This window comes from Mauremys reevesii, linkage group 12 (assembly GCF_016161935.1).
Source record: "Mauremys reevesii isolate NIE-2019 linkage group 12, ASM1616193v1, whole genome shotgun sequence".
Lineage (NCBI taxonomy): Eukaryota > Metazoa > Chordata > Testudines > Geoemydidae > Mauremys > Mauremys reevesii.
Window position 1 is genome coordinate 28,421,162 of NC_052634.1, and position 14,405 is coordinate 28,435,566.

Sequence of the window (14,405 nt, forward strand, 5' to 3'; positions counted from 1 at the left end):
GCTACAAGGCAGAGCACTAAGCACAGTATTACCACGGCTGGTCACAGCAGGGTCTCTGTGTGGTGGGATCCGCGGGGTACAATCCCAAACAGTGGAACTGCTCTGTCCTCTTCTCTCTCCAGCCTGGGCTGTGTCTTACAATGCTGCACTAGTGACAAGCAGCAAAACCCCCTCCATGTGCTGTGATCACTCAGCCAACAACATGCAGCAATGCACCCAACTAAGTTGCATGAATGCTCTATAAGCCACTCCTCAATTATACATAGAGAGACACCAGCATATCTCCCCAGCCCTCAGCCTTGCACCTCAGAAATGTACCATCCTACACTGCTCAAAACCTCTTGAAAAGTGCAAGCTCATTAATTAATTCACCACTTCCTCAAAAAGAAAGTGAACATGCACCAGCCTTTTTAATCTGAGCAGCTTTCCCAAGCACTTTGGACAATTTCACAAGTAAGTTTAAAACATTAAAATAAGTTTATTAACTACCGAAAGATAGATTGTAAGTGATTATAAGTGTTAGGCAGAGAGGTCAAAGCTGGTTACGTAAATGAAAATAGAATCTCAGTGTGACATTCTAGACCTTTGGGGGAGCGGCTGTAACCCCCATATTCCTCATTTTCATATAATCGTGATCTTACATATAGAGCATGACTTGTAAGGTATCAAGGGAAAGGATATGATCTGCTGAAAGTCATTTCTCTACCCTTAGATGTATACCATTCATGCATATGAAGTTATAAGAATTGTGTAGTATGGTTGTCACTATGCTGTAAGCAGTGATGAGCTGCCAAAATATTAACAACCGGTTCCCTCCTTCTCACCTCATGAGGGGGTCGTGCCCCCCCGGGAGGTCATGCCCCATCCAACCCCCCATGTTTTTGACACCCCCCCAGGACACCTGACCCATCCCCACCTTTCCCTGTCCCCTGACTGCCCTTTGCAGCCCCATCCAACTCCTCCTCCCATTCTTGATGGCCCCCCGGGACCCCTGCCCCATCCAACCACCCCTTCTCTCTGTCCCTGAGTGCCCCCACCACCGCATCCAACCCCTGCTCCTTCCTGATTGCCCCCCGGGATCCTTGCCCCCCGTCAATCCCCCGGTTCCCGGCCCTCTGACCGCCCTGACCCCTATCCACCCCACAACCAACCAAATACCCCTCCCTGCTCCCTGCCCCTTACCACACTGCCTGGGGCCGGGACTGGGTCCACTCCCGGGACCTCAACTGGCCCTGCGGGGCCCAACTCCCCGGGCCGGGCCGGCACTGGGGCCAGAGCCGCTCCGCCGGCACCGGGGCCAGAGCCGAGGGGCCCGACTCCCCGGGCCGGGCCCAAGCTGGGGGTGCTTGGCTGGGACCAGGCTGGGGCACTTGGCCAGGGCCAGAGGGAGCCATTTCGCCCCCGCGCCCAGCTTACCTCCCTGCTGCTTTTTTCTGGTTTCCCATGAACATTTGATTCGCGGGAAGCAGAGGAGAAGGAGGGTGGAGCATTCAGGGGAGAGAAGGAGGTGAGCTGGGGCCGGGCAGACAGCTGCCTGAGCCTTTGTTAAATTTAAAAGCTTTTTAGAACCAGTTGTCCTGGAACCACTGGTTCTAAAAAGGCTTCTAAATTTAACAACCGGTTCTTGTGAATGGGTGTGAACTGGCTGGAGCTCACCACTGGCTGTAAGTTGGGGGAATCAGCCATCACCTGCATAAGACCACACATGGGGAATTGCTTAACCTTGCTTGCAAAGACACATGGTGCTGGGCCCCAGATCCAACTGAAGTCTTCAGTGTCACAGTGACCAAAGGTGTGTGCACAGAATGGGGATGGTGTATGTGTGGGTGGGTGGATGGATGGATGAATTGATTTCTCCATGTGTTTGTGTGGTTTTCTGCAAGGGTTTTGTGTGTGGGGGGGTGTTATTACAGCTCTGGGGGTTGTGTTTGTGGCTGTGCAAATGTGTGTGTGTTCATGTGGCTGGATTTGTACATGTGTTTGCATCTGTTAGTAGTTGTGTTGATGTTAGCTGGATTTATGTGGGTGTTTGTGTATATTAGCAATTGTGTGTGTGTGTGGCTGGATTCATTCATGCACAGCCCCCATACCGTTGACCCCGGTGGTGATTTCCCCATCTTACAAGGGCAGGCTGGCCTGACACTTAATCCCTCTGTGGAGTGTGGCAGGGGCTGCAGCTCACCCCCTGTGGGGCAGGAGGGCCCAGGTGTGGGGCACTGGGCTCCGATGCACCTGGAGAGAAGCTCAGGTGAGGCAGGGCAGGGCGTGTGGTGTCCGTTCTGTGTTGCCTGGTGCTGGGCCATTGCACAATCCCCAGCCACGCCGCACAGCGCACACCGAGAGGGGGCAGGGGGCCAAGCAGACGATCCAGCACAAGGGGGGTGAGGATATGTCATTGGGGGGAGGAAAAGCCTTGGGCTGCACTGGGGGAGTGCAGAGCAGGGGTGAAACCCCAGAAACCTGCAGCAAAGGGATGGACAGGTGGGGTGGGTGGATAGAAGAGGCAGCGGGACTAAAATCTAAAAGGGGAGTGTGGGGTCTAGTGGTCAGAGCGGGGAAGGGGGGTTGCTGGTCAGAATTCCTGGGTTCTATCTCCAGCCCTGGGAGGGGAGTGGGAGCCAGTGGTTAGGGTGTGTGTCGGGGGGGAGCCAGGACTCCTGGGTTCTCTCCCTGGCTCTGACTCTCTCTTGTGCAATCCCGCGGCAGTTACCCAACTCGCCAGCGTGTGGGAGCGAGGGGCTGGGGCCGGGTTGTGACACAGCCCAGAGTCCCGTACTGCCCCTTTGTTACCCAACCGGGGCAGGGTGGGGGATGGCCTGGGAGACCTGCTAAGAAAGGCGCTTCTGGTGGGTCTGTGTGTGGGTCACGCTGCCCCCTGCTGGATAGACCCCTCTAGGTCAGAACCAGTCTCAGCCCGGGTCAGACCCTGGGAGCCCAGCCCCCTCTGTCGCCACGGCCATGTCTATTGGTCTCCTGGAAAGGTCCATTCTCATGGGTAGCTGTCCAGTGGCAGTGAGTTCCACAGGCCTCGGCACAGGCTGTGTGGGGCAGGAGGTCCTTGTGTTGGGAGCAGTGGGAGTGAACTGTGTGCGGTTGTGTCTCTGAGCACAATTGCGAATATTCTGGTGTGTGTGTGAGTGTGAGTGTGGCTGGGGGTGTGATTGTTTCTCTCTTTGGGGTTGGGCTAGCATGCCCCTCTGGGTGTGTTGTGTGTGAGTGTTCTTGGGATTGTGTGAGTCCCTTTGTGAGTGTGTGTGTGTGTCACTTGCTGCAGGATACAAAATCCTGCAAAGCCGCCACCACACACACACACACACACACACACACACACACACACACACACACACAGTGGGGCTCAGCCCCACCAGCAGGGGGCAGCAGGGACACACACGTTTCTCCTGGGCCAGCTTGGACAATTTCCCATCACGACCCGGCACAGTGCTGGTGCCCCCACACGGGGGTGGGCAGTGACCGGGCGGGGGGGCAGATGTGCTGGATTCAGAAGGAAGCACTTTGGGAAAATCAGCCAAGGCCCTTAGCAGAGCTGGGACACAGACCCAGTGACCCCTGCACCACCCTGGGAGGGGAGTGGGGTCGAGTGGTCAGAGCAGGGAGGGGGCTGGGCACCAGGACACCTGGGTTCTATCCCTGGCTCTGGGAGTGGAGATGGTCTAGAGCAGGGGGACTGGGAGCCAGGACTCCTGGGTTCCATAGGGGAGACTGTTTTTTCCCTGTGCTTCCCTCCCTAGAGATCCCAGCCCAGCCCCCTAGTGGAGAGTGAGTGGGAGCCGGGGAAGTTGCTCTCCCACTTCAGAAACATGATTCAACCTCCCCTCCACCATGGGCTGTGACATCATGGACCCCTCCCTCCCCAAAGCAGGCAGTAGAAGCCCCGCCCACCAGAGAAGTGGGGGGTCTAGTTGCACCCACAACAATCCCACTCATGGTTGCAAAGAAACCCCACATCCCCACAGGCGTCCTGGCTCCCAGCCCTGCCCCTGAGTGGGGAGAGACGAGGCCAAGGGAGAAGCAGGCTGGGGGGGCGGGGCCGGGCCGAGACCCCGGGACACGCGAGTTACCGTCAGGAGCCGGAGGGGGCGGGGCCGGGGCTCCCTGGGGGGCGGGGCGGGAATGAGGAGTTGCCTTGGCGGGAGGTGTCAGGTTGACCCAGGGACCCGCCCTCACCTGGGCTGGAGAGGACGGAGGCGCCCCGGGGCAGGCTGGGAGTTGTAGTTCCTGGCTCGTCTCACAGCGGAAGAGACGGCCAGTTGCTCAGACAACGCGCCCCCTCCCGGTGCACTCTGGGAAGCGTAGTTCTCTCTCTCTCTCTCTCTCTCTCTCACACGGCCTCTATTGGAGGAGGGGCCGCAGCTCGTCACTTCGCCGCGCCCCTCCCCGCTCCCTGATTGGCGGAGAGAGCGCGGGACAGAGACTCGGCGCGTGGGGGGAGGCCCCGGTTCCCTCGCCCCGAGGCTTCGCTGCCCCCCCCCACCCAGGCGCGCGCTGCGGCCGTTGGGATTCGAATCCCGCTCGCGGCCGGGGCTGCGCGGCTCGGTGGCAGCCGGCGGGCGGGACGGGCGGTGATTGGCGGCTCCGCGACGGGGCCGGGGCTCAGACCCCAGTTCCAGGCGCCAGGCCCAGCCCCTGCCCCGGGCCCGTGGGATCCGGCCTGGGGGCAGCGAGGGGCTGAGCTGCCTGGGAGCAGCCCCACAAGCGGCAGCCTGGGGCGCGGGGCCTCAGCCCCCAACCTGCCCCCGCAGTGTCCCCCGCTGTGACCCTCCGCCAGCCCCGCCCCGGCGTCCCCTCCCCCACCCCCACCGCTCGGCCCGGCCTTTCCCTTCGCCCCCGCCCTCCTCCCCCATCCCTGTCCTCAGCACCCTGCCCCCGCCTCCTCCCAGAGCCCCGACCTCCTCCTCCTGCCCCACCCCAACATCCTCCTCCCCTCCCCGTCCTCAGCACCCTGCCCCGCCTCCTCCTCCCCCAGAGCCCCGACCTCCTCCTCCCGCCCCACCCCCAACATCCTCCTCCCCTCCCCGTCCTCAGCACCCTGCCCCGCCTCCTCCCCAGAGCCCCGACCTCCTCCTCCTGCCCCACCCCAACATCCTCCTCCCCTCCCCGTCCTCAGCACCCTGCCCCGCCTCCTCCCCAGAGCCCCGACCTCCTCCTCCCGCCCCACCCCCAACATCCTCCTCCCGTCCTCAGCACCCCACCCCTTCCTCCTCCCCATCCCTGTCCTCAGCACCCCGCCCCCTTCCTCCTCCCCAGAGCCCCGCCCCCTTCCTCCTCCTCCCCCATCCCTGTCCTCAGCACCCCGCCCCACCTCCTCCCCTCAGCGCCCGACCGCCTCCCGCCCCACCCCTGACAACCCCTCCCCGTCCTCAACACCCCACCCCCTTCCTCCTCCTCCCCCCATCCCTGTCCTCAGCACCCTGACCTCCTCCTCCCTGTCCTCAGCACCCTGCCCCCTTCCTCCTCCTCCCCCCATCCCCATCCTCAGCACTCCTCCCCTCCTCCCCCTCTGTAGGGCCCCAACAGCCCCTTCAAGCCCCCCCAACCTGCCCCCCCGTGTCTCCCCTTCTGTTGTGACCCTCTCGCCAGCCCCACCCCCATCTGTGGGGATCCCCCAGCCCCCAGCGTCCCCTCCCCATCCTGTACACTCTGCCTGGCCTTTCTCGCTGCCGCTGCCCTCCTCCTCCTCCTCCTCCCGCCATCCTCAGTGCCCCGACGCCGACCTCCTCCTCTTGCCCCACCCCGATGACCTTGTCCTCCTCCTCCCCTGTCCTCAGTGCCCCATCCCCCTTCCTCCTGCCCTCCCCGTCCTCAGTGCCCTGCCCCTAATTGATTCCAACCCATTTCTCCATTGCTGGGCCCCACTCTCCCATCCCCCCCCACTGCCCCAGTCCATCCCCAGGGTGTGAGGTTCCTCATCTCCAATCTCTGCTGCCCCCCAACCTGCCGGGTTCCCCTTTTCAGCCACTGTGGGGTCCTCCAACCCGCCCCCACCCATCCACTCTGGGCTCTCTAAACCCACATTCCCACAATGCACCTTGGTATCCCCACACTCTTCTATCCCTAATCCCCCTAGTCCCTTCCCTTGGGTTCTCCTGGACACCCCAACCCACAGTCTGGCCCCCACATACATCCCAGTCACTCATTCACATGCTGAGCTAGTTCTTCAGGGGCCCCCACAGCTCCCCAAACTCCTCCATCCATGAGCCACACTCACAATCACCTCCCCACACACCATAATATTCACAATCATGCTCAGAGACACAACTGCACGCAGTTCACTCCCACTGCTCCAAGTACAAGGACCTCCTGCCCCACACAGCATGTGCCAAGGCCTGTGGAACTCACTGCCACTGGACGGCTACCAATGAGAATGATCCCCTCATGCTGGATCATCTGCTTGGCCCCCTGCCCCCTCTCGGGGCGCGCTGTGCGGCGTGGCTGGGGATTGTGCAATGGCCCAGCACCAGACAATGCAGAATGGACACCACACACCCTGCCCTGCCTCACCTGAGCTGCTCTCCAGATGCATTGGAGCCCAGCACCCCGCACCTTGGCCCTCCTGCCCCACAGGGGGTGAGCTGCAGCCCCCGCCACACTCCGCAAAGGGGAGAAGGGTCAGGCCAGCCAGCACTTGTAAGATGGGGAAATCACCATCGGGGTCGACGGTATGGGGGCTGTGACATACGGAGAAACGGTTGTCGCGCCGGCAGAAGGCAGCAGAGCACACACGCACACAATTGCAAATATACACGAACACATGCATGAATCCAGACACATACACACAATTGCTAATATACACAAACACCCGCACAAATCCAGCCAACACCAACACAAGCCTGGGAGCCAGGGGAGCAGAGCAGGCTGGGGCCGGGTCACTCCACTTCCCGCAGGAATTAGCCAGCCCCCCTGGTCCCACGATGGCCTGGGGCCAGCCCCCTTCTGCTTCCCCCCATGGAAGCCTGGGGCCCCAGCCTGCTCTGCTCCCCTGGCTCCCAAACTTGGGGCGGGGGGAACCGCCCCACAGCACTTGCTGGCGGCGTGGCTCGGAGCCAAGGGAGTGGACCAGGCTGGGGCTGGGTCACTCCACTTACCATGCAGTGAGTACAGGGGTGGGGGGGGGGCTGGGGCAGAGCAGGGGCAGGGGCCATGAGGAAGAGCCAGGCAGCCCCCCTTGCAGCAGCTCCCCACCCCAGCTCACCTCCGCTCCGCCTTCTCCCCTGAGCACGCCAGCGCCGCTCCACTTCTCCCGCCTCCCAGGCTTGCGGTGCCAATCAGCTGTTTAGTGCGGCAAGCCTGGGAGGGGAGGAGAATCAGAGCAGGGGCGGCGTGCTCAGGGGAGAAGACGGGGCAGAGGTGAGCTGGGACAGGGAGCGGTTCCCCTGCAGGCCCCACCCCCGTTACTTGCTGTGGGCAGCCCTCCCCCCGCACCTCCCAGCCCCCTGCCCCAGCTCACCTCCACTCCCCGCCCCCCCTGAGTGTGCTTTTTGGTGCCCCCAACCACTTGGCACCCTGGGCGGCCGACTAGTTCGCCTAGTGGTTGCACCGGCCCTGGCCACTGCCTGTCAGCAGGATTCCTCCTCCTCCTCCTCCTCAGTGAGACTAAATCTCCGCACCTAGACGGCCGGTCCGTCCGCTGCACCCCAATCCCCCATGCCTGAGCCTCCCTGCCAAAGCCCTGCACCTGGCTCCAAAGAATTAAGTCTCACATCTCACTGGGAACTCGACTTCTTGTGCCCAGAGAGTCTCAGCCCCCCTCAGTAGCTGACCTGAGAAACACAGTGTCTGCAAAAGCAGCAAAGAGTCGTGTGGCACCTTATAGACTAACAGACGTACTGGAGCATGAGCTTTCGTGGGTGAATCCCCACTTCGTCGGATGCGTCAGTGTCGGCCTTTTCCAAAGAAGTGCCTGGAGGGCTTTTTACTGTGTGACCACGTGGCCTAATGGATAAGGCGTCTGACTTCGGATCAGGCGATTGAGGGTTCAAGTCCCTTCGTGGTTGTGCTTGTGCAATTTTACCTTTGTGCTGAACGTCCTGCTCCCTTCAGGGCTGGAACCTCTTCTTGGCCGCTCAGGCCAATGCTCTGGCTGCAGCTAGAGCCCCGGGAAAGAGTTGGGGGTTGGGTGTCACAAAGGCTGGGGCATGAGCCCCAGGTGCTTCCAGTCTCGCCTTTGCCCTTCCTGACTTGCCAGAGAAAATGGGCGGCTGCCCGGGCTAGCGTGTGGAGCAGTTTCCCTCTTCCAAATGTGCACCTGTCCCTGTGCTGGAGGGTACTTGCTACATGGAGCCTGGGTGTTTCTCTGCTTCTCGCCAGCTGGGGAAAAGCCTCTTGGGGTAAAATCTCCTGCCCCACTGCCAAAGTGAGCATGGAGAGTGGGAACAGTAAGAGGCCCCACCAGGGGGGCTGGCCCTGCTTTCTTACCATCTTCAATAATGGCCACAGAGCATCAGCAGCCTCCCCACATGCTGGTCAGTGGGTGGCCTTCAGTGGGGTTTGGCCTGGCAGGGAGCAGCCTGGCTGGGTGTTTTTGTGCCTGTCTGAAGGCCACACATAGGCATGGTCCTGCCCTCCTCTGGCCCTGACCTCAGTTGCTCTGTGGCTTTTAAGCCGTCCCTTGGAGCCATCAGCACCAGCCGCCTCTGCTCTAGGTGCCCAGAGGAGGAGAGGTGCTGGGCTCTGTGACGAAGTGGGGGATTTTCTTAGGGTTTTCTGTGTTTTCCAGTGGTTCGCATGCACAGGGAGCGGGACTCAGTGTCCCCGGGTGTTACTGGTTTAACGAGGTGAGGGGAGAGGGAGTTTGTTGTTACAGAGGATCGGAGAGGGACTTGGGACCCCGGCTGATGGCCTGGAGGATGGAGACCCCAGCAACTGGTGACCTGGTGACCCAGCTCAGGAGTCACAGCCACTTCTGGCCAGTGAGAGGACAATGGGCTGCGGGGAGAGGACCCCGTGACCAACCTGTTCCAGCCAGAGGAGGGCAGAGAGGGGAGGAGGCCCAGGCAACCCTGTTTACCTGGAGAAAAGACAATGGACAGAGGTGGGGCCTGGGGCCGGGGATATCGGAGGCCCAGCTGGGAAGCAGGGGGGCTCGGGGCTGGCGAGGGGAAGCAGGCAGAGCCCACCTGGCTGCAGGGGGACTGGGATGTGCTGGGCTGAGGGAGGCCAGGCCTGAGGCCCTGAGAGTTTCTTGTGCTGTGTTCAACTCTCAATAAACCCTCCTGTTTTATGCTGGCTGAGAGTCGCTCCGGTCTAGAGAACAGGGGGCATCAACCCCTTCGGGGGTGAGGAGGCCCAGGGGGTCCAGAGCGCGTGGACTCCCTGAGGGGGCCCACGGCGAGAGACAGACGTGCTAAGGCTCAGAGAGGTGCGGCTCCAGGTGGAGGGGCCTGACCCCGAGAGAGAGTGGACCCCCGCGAAGGGCTGTCGCACTGAAAGGGGCACCCCCCATGGACTGCACAGGGCCAAGAGTGGGCACGATCTGTGAGTCCGTGACAGGCAGTGACATCACAAAGGCCTTTTGCAGGACCTCAGACTATTGGTCAAAGGTGGTGGGGAGGTGGTGACCTCACAGAGAGATGCTGACATCAGCCAGGCAGGACAGGGGCGAGGGGGCCAGGGAAACCTCAGAGACCCTGTGGCTTTGCTTCAACAAGTCTCCTTCTCCAGGTCTCTCTTTGAGGACTGAGAGAGTATTTGGGTTCAGGCACGTGAGCACCAGGAGGAACCTCTTTTGAGTTTTCTCCTTCCCTTTAGTGATTTTACTAGAAAACAGAAGTCCCTGTTTAGAAGGTAAGAGCCTCCTCGAGGGAAGGGGTGTCATGGGGGTGTCATAGTTTGGATGCCGGTGCCCCCCCCATGTAAGGAAGTTCCCACCACCCTGTTCTGTGTTCACAGTGCGGGAGAGAGCAGCATCCACGGCAGTGATTTGCTCCTGGCTGCCGGAGCAGAGCAGCAGGCTCAGCTGTCAGAACTTCCCAGAGCGATGAAAGGGGAGGGGCCCATGGCTCTGTAGCAGGAATGCAGGGCAGGCGAGTTCACAGAGGGCATTGTGGGATACTGGAGGAGGCCAGTTATGGTGATATAATGAACGGCAGCATCTACACTGACACTCTGCCACTTTAAGTTTGCTGGAAAAAGCGCTAGGCTTCTCATCAAAGTGTTTTTATTTTGTCACCAAAACAGGGCAGTTTTGTTGCCAGACGTGGCATTGCAGTGTGTGCGCCAGCCACAAGCTGCCGACCGAGGGAGCATCATGTGTTTTTCACACACCTGAGCAATATAATTCTGCTGAAACAACTTTGTAGTGCAGACCTGGCCAAAGATTCACACACAGAGACACAACTTGCAAGGAAAATGTCACCTGCTCCTCTGCTTTTCCAAACACAAGCAAAGCTTGTCAGGCCTAGATGGAGATGCAGGGAGTCAGGTGTGAGCAGACACTCTACCTTAGTCACAGGCAGGCACCATGGTTTAGCTGGTTAAAATACCTGTTTTGTAAACAGGAGATGCTGGGTTCAACACCTAGTGGTGCCTTGTTGAGATGCTTTTAGAACACCTGCTATTGGCTACTGTCAGAAGATAAAATACAGAGCTAGATGGACCTTTGGTCTAGCCCAGTGTGGTTTTTCTTATGGTTTAAATTACACTCACTGACACTGATAATAGAGTTACTGAAAGTTTGGGAGTTAAGAGCTGATAGGTCAGTGGTCCAAGCCCCTTGCAGGTGACCCCCTCCCTCTGGGACAGGGGCAGGTCTGGGCTCTTGCACCAAATGCTCATTGTGGCTGCCAGAATCTGTGGGCAGCTCATTTAGTTTACAGCCAGGGTTAAGTCCTTGATTCACACATCAAGGATAACAACCCTTTATTTCTCCTGCCCCAATAACAAGGAGACTGGGAATCCAACACCAGCCACAAGTGATCATTTCGGCAAGCAACCCAACCTATTTCCAACATACTGTAAATCCACATGCAGACTCATACACGAAACCTTGCAAGAAAATCTTCCTGAGGGGGTCTGAAGCACCTGCTGCTGGAGGGAAGGAGGGAGCTGTGGGTTGGGATTGAGGAGCAGCGTGAGGAGGAGGGGCCTGTGGGTTGGGTCTGAGGGGCACTGGGAATAGGAGGGGGCTGTGGGTTGGGACAGAGGAGAAGGGTGAAGAGGAGCAGGCTCTGGTTGGGAGTGAGGAGCAGTGAGCATAGGAGGGACTGAGGGTTGGGTCTGAGGGGCACTGGGAAAAGAGGGGACATGGGTTTAGGCTGAAGAGCATCTTCATTTGGGGATCCAGCAGGACAGGGGAAGGCAGCAGGTGATTCTAATTCCTTAGGGATATTCTGTGTGTCTGTGTGTGTGTGCAGGGAAGGAACATGCTATATGCCCAGAGGCCTTTATTCCTCCAGGCTGCAAGGACAGAGGGGATGTCAAGGAGTTGTTCCTTCAATCCCCCCCACACAAAGGCTCTTCTTAGGAAAGGAAAATCCTGAAGAGAAAGAGTAACACCAAAGAAGACTCCAGAAAGTGAGATTTTTACACTCATAGTGAGAAGTTTATCACCTGACCAGGGACTTGAACCCTGGACCCTCAGATTAAAAGTCTGATGCTCTGCCAACTGAGCTAGCCAGGCTCACATAGGAAAAGTGCAAGTTGGTGCAGAGGTGAAGCTAGTCAAGAAAAAGCGAGCAGGAAACAATTGGGGAAACCTGCTGCTCTCTCTCTTCCCAGCCCTGTCCTGGCCTGGTATTAGTGCAGGTTAAAAAGATGGGAAAATATCGGCATCTACCAGCCTTTCACAGCTGTACAAGACTCAGGCACAATACAGAGGTGCCCATCTGCAAGTGCCGAATGGTTGGATTGGCTAATGCAGCCTGTAGACGTCCAGGGCACACTGGGATACAGAGCCAAGTGTCCATCACCATCATCATTTCACAGGGATAATGATAATGATGGGAAGGTTCACAATTGACTCAGTAGTTGCATACAAAGGTGCATGTTTGGCAGATACATTGGGAAATTCTGGCTCCTTCTCAGGCTCAGGTTGGCCACCCTGGTCTAGATGTAGAAGTTACAACATTTAAACTTGAAAGAGGGGCCAATTTCCCCATCATTTCCCACCTTTACATCCAAACATGATGACTTTCTGAATGAACCCTCCTCGTTCAGCCAGAAGATCTTGGGGTGGTTGTAGGAGTCACTGGGTAAAATTCTCTGGACTCTGTTCTGAATCAGGTCAGAGCAGAGGTACCTAATGATCTAATCTGGCTGTAAAATCTATATATCAACACCAAATATGGTGTGAAATTAATCCTCAGAAACAGCTGTTCCTCACCCAGACCCCAGCAAAGGGCTCCCCAGGGAAGGGGGCTGTTGAGGAAGGAAAGATGAAAGATGTCCTCTCCCTGGAGGGACTGGGCTCTGCGCTTTGGACAGAAAGGAAGGGAAGGAAATGGCTACATGACAGCAGCAGAACCTAAGAAATGAAACACAACAGGCTTCTGAGCACGTTGCTTCCGAACAGTGAATGAACCTGACTCCCGTATCATGAAAAGCCAAAAAGCCGTTTCTTTCTATGCCCGGGAGAAAAGAGTTCCAATCATTCCTGCCCGTTTACTTTTGAATTATTTTACATTATAAAGAAAATTGTAACAAAATTAGTCTGAACTTGAGCTGCCTGTTATTAAAAGCTGGTTCCCAATTCAGTTCCAACTGCTCTGCTAGAAACACCCACAGGTCCCTGCTCACCCCAGGAACAGGAAAAAGAGAAACCCCCAGTGGGCACTGCCCTTGGCGCCAGGCTGCTGTCCCGGGGTGCGGGTGGGGACTGATTGTTTGCTGCTGGGGAGGGAGCCAATAGAGGCCTCTGGTGCTCTGCTCCTAGCATCTGCCCGGCCCAGGCTGCCCTCTGCCTCAGCTGCTGCTCCCGGCCTGCTCTAGAGTCAAACACGCAGGGCCCCCAGGGGAACAGAGGCTGGGACAGGGCAGCAGCCTGGGCTGGGCTGGGAATTCACGTTCCCTGAGAACTGGCCTGGCTCCCTTCTCAACAGCAAACAAATCAATTCCACGTCCCCTCCCCAGAAAAACCAGCCTGGAGCCAAGGGCAGCAGGGGACGATTCCCTCCAGTTCCCACCGAGGCAGGAGAGAATCCAGGGTGTTTCTAGCAGAGCTTATGGAATTGATGTGGGGAAACCAGCCTTTAATAACAGGCAGTTCCAGTTTAAGCTAAGAGTTTTTAACAATTTTTACAACATTAAATAACCCTTCAATCGTAGTGTCACCATCCATAACATTGCTTCAGCCTTACATGTTCCCAAGTGCAAAACTAAACATCTCTTCAAATCCAAGGGAGTGGAGATCAGTCAGTGTTCAGAGTCATCCCACATAAAAGAACCATGTTGTCGTACACACTGGCCCCATCATGTGGCCATCACCTTTCCCTCCTCTCTGTTAAAAGTTTTAGTATTTTGCACAGAAACCTTCTTCCCTCAGGAGAGACTTGGGAACCAGGGCTGCCAGCCAGACAAACACTTTTAAGAGGAGGCGTAACCTGTCAAAAAATGATCTCCCCTCTTCAGTTCAGTGACAGCCTGAAATGTTACTTATCCCGGCAGAGCTGGAGGATTGAAAGCAGCTACATGAAACCCCTGTGTAGCTAGCAGGAATGAACATAAACACTCCCTGGTATCTGAAGAGATATTTAGTTTTACCCTTGGTAAACTACAAGACTAAAGGGAAAGGCAGTGGTGCCAAATATATAGAGTGAAACACGATACAATCGTCATAGTTATGCCCATAGTGACTGCAAAATCTTTCTATATTCTTATTATTATTTTCTCTGGTGTCTAGACATTGACTAGACCTTGACCAAGAAATTTGGCTCTTGATAAAATAATCAACTATCCCTGGTTAATGCAATGGACGAGAAATCCTTTGTGGTCTCTCCACGGAGGTTCAAATCCTGCCAGCTACAGCTGCAGTATATTGTCATTACTGTTGTCTTAGTGCCTGAGCATCCACAGAGGCAAACTGGAGCCAGATCTAGTCTCACTCTGAGGCTGGCTACACTTAAAATACTGCTGTAGCACTTTGGAGAAGACAGTTGCTACAGTGAGGGGAGTGGTTTTGCATCCCTGTAATAGCTACATTGACAGAACAATCTTTCCTTTCATTTAGCACTATCTAACCATGGCTTAGGTCAGCTTAATTATACTGGTTCTGGGGTTTTTCACACCCTGAAAGACGTACTTGTTAGAAGGTTTATCCCATCACCCTCCCATTCCCTGGTCCTTCTCGCGTGACCAGAGAGCAGCAATGCACGAAGCTCAAAGGTGCAAACAATTCACTGTTTATTGGGGTAAACTTCCAGCAAGCAATGATTCCAATTTCCTTCCTCAGTGTC

General features: G+C 57.1%; 2 non-coding genes across 2 annotated transcripts; one reads left to right on the forward strand and one right to left on the reverse strand.

The window, feature by feature from the left end:
- Positions 1 to 7,939: 7,939 nt before the first annotated feature.
- TRNAR-UCG lies at positions 7,940 to 8,012 on the forward strand. The gene has a single exon. It is a non-coding gene; the product is annotated as a tRNA-Arg (tRNA).
- Positions 8,013 to 11,562: 3,550 nt separating this feature from the next.
- Positions 11,563 to 11,635, reverse strand: TRNAK-UUU. Its single transcript has one exon. It is a non-coding gene; the product is annotated as a tRNA-Lys (tRNA).
- Between the last annotated feature and the right edge of the window lie 2,770 nt (positions 11,636 to 14,405).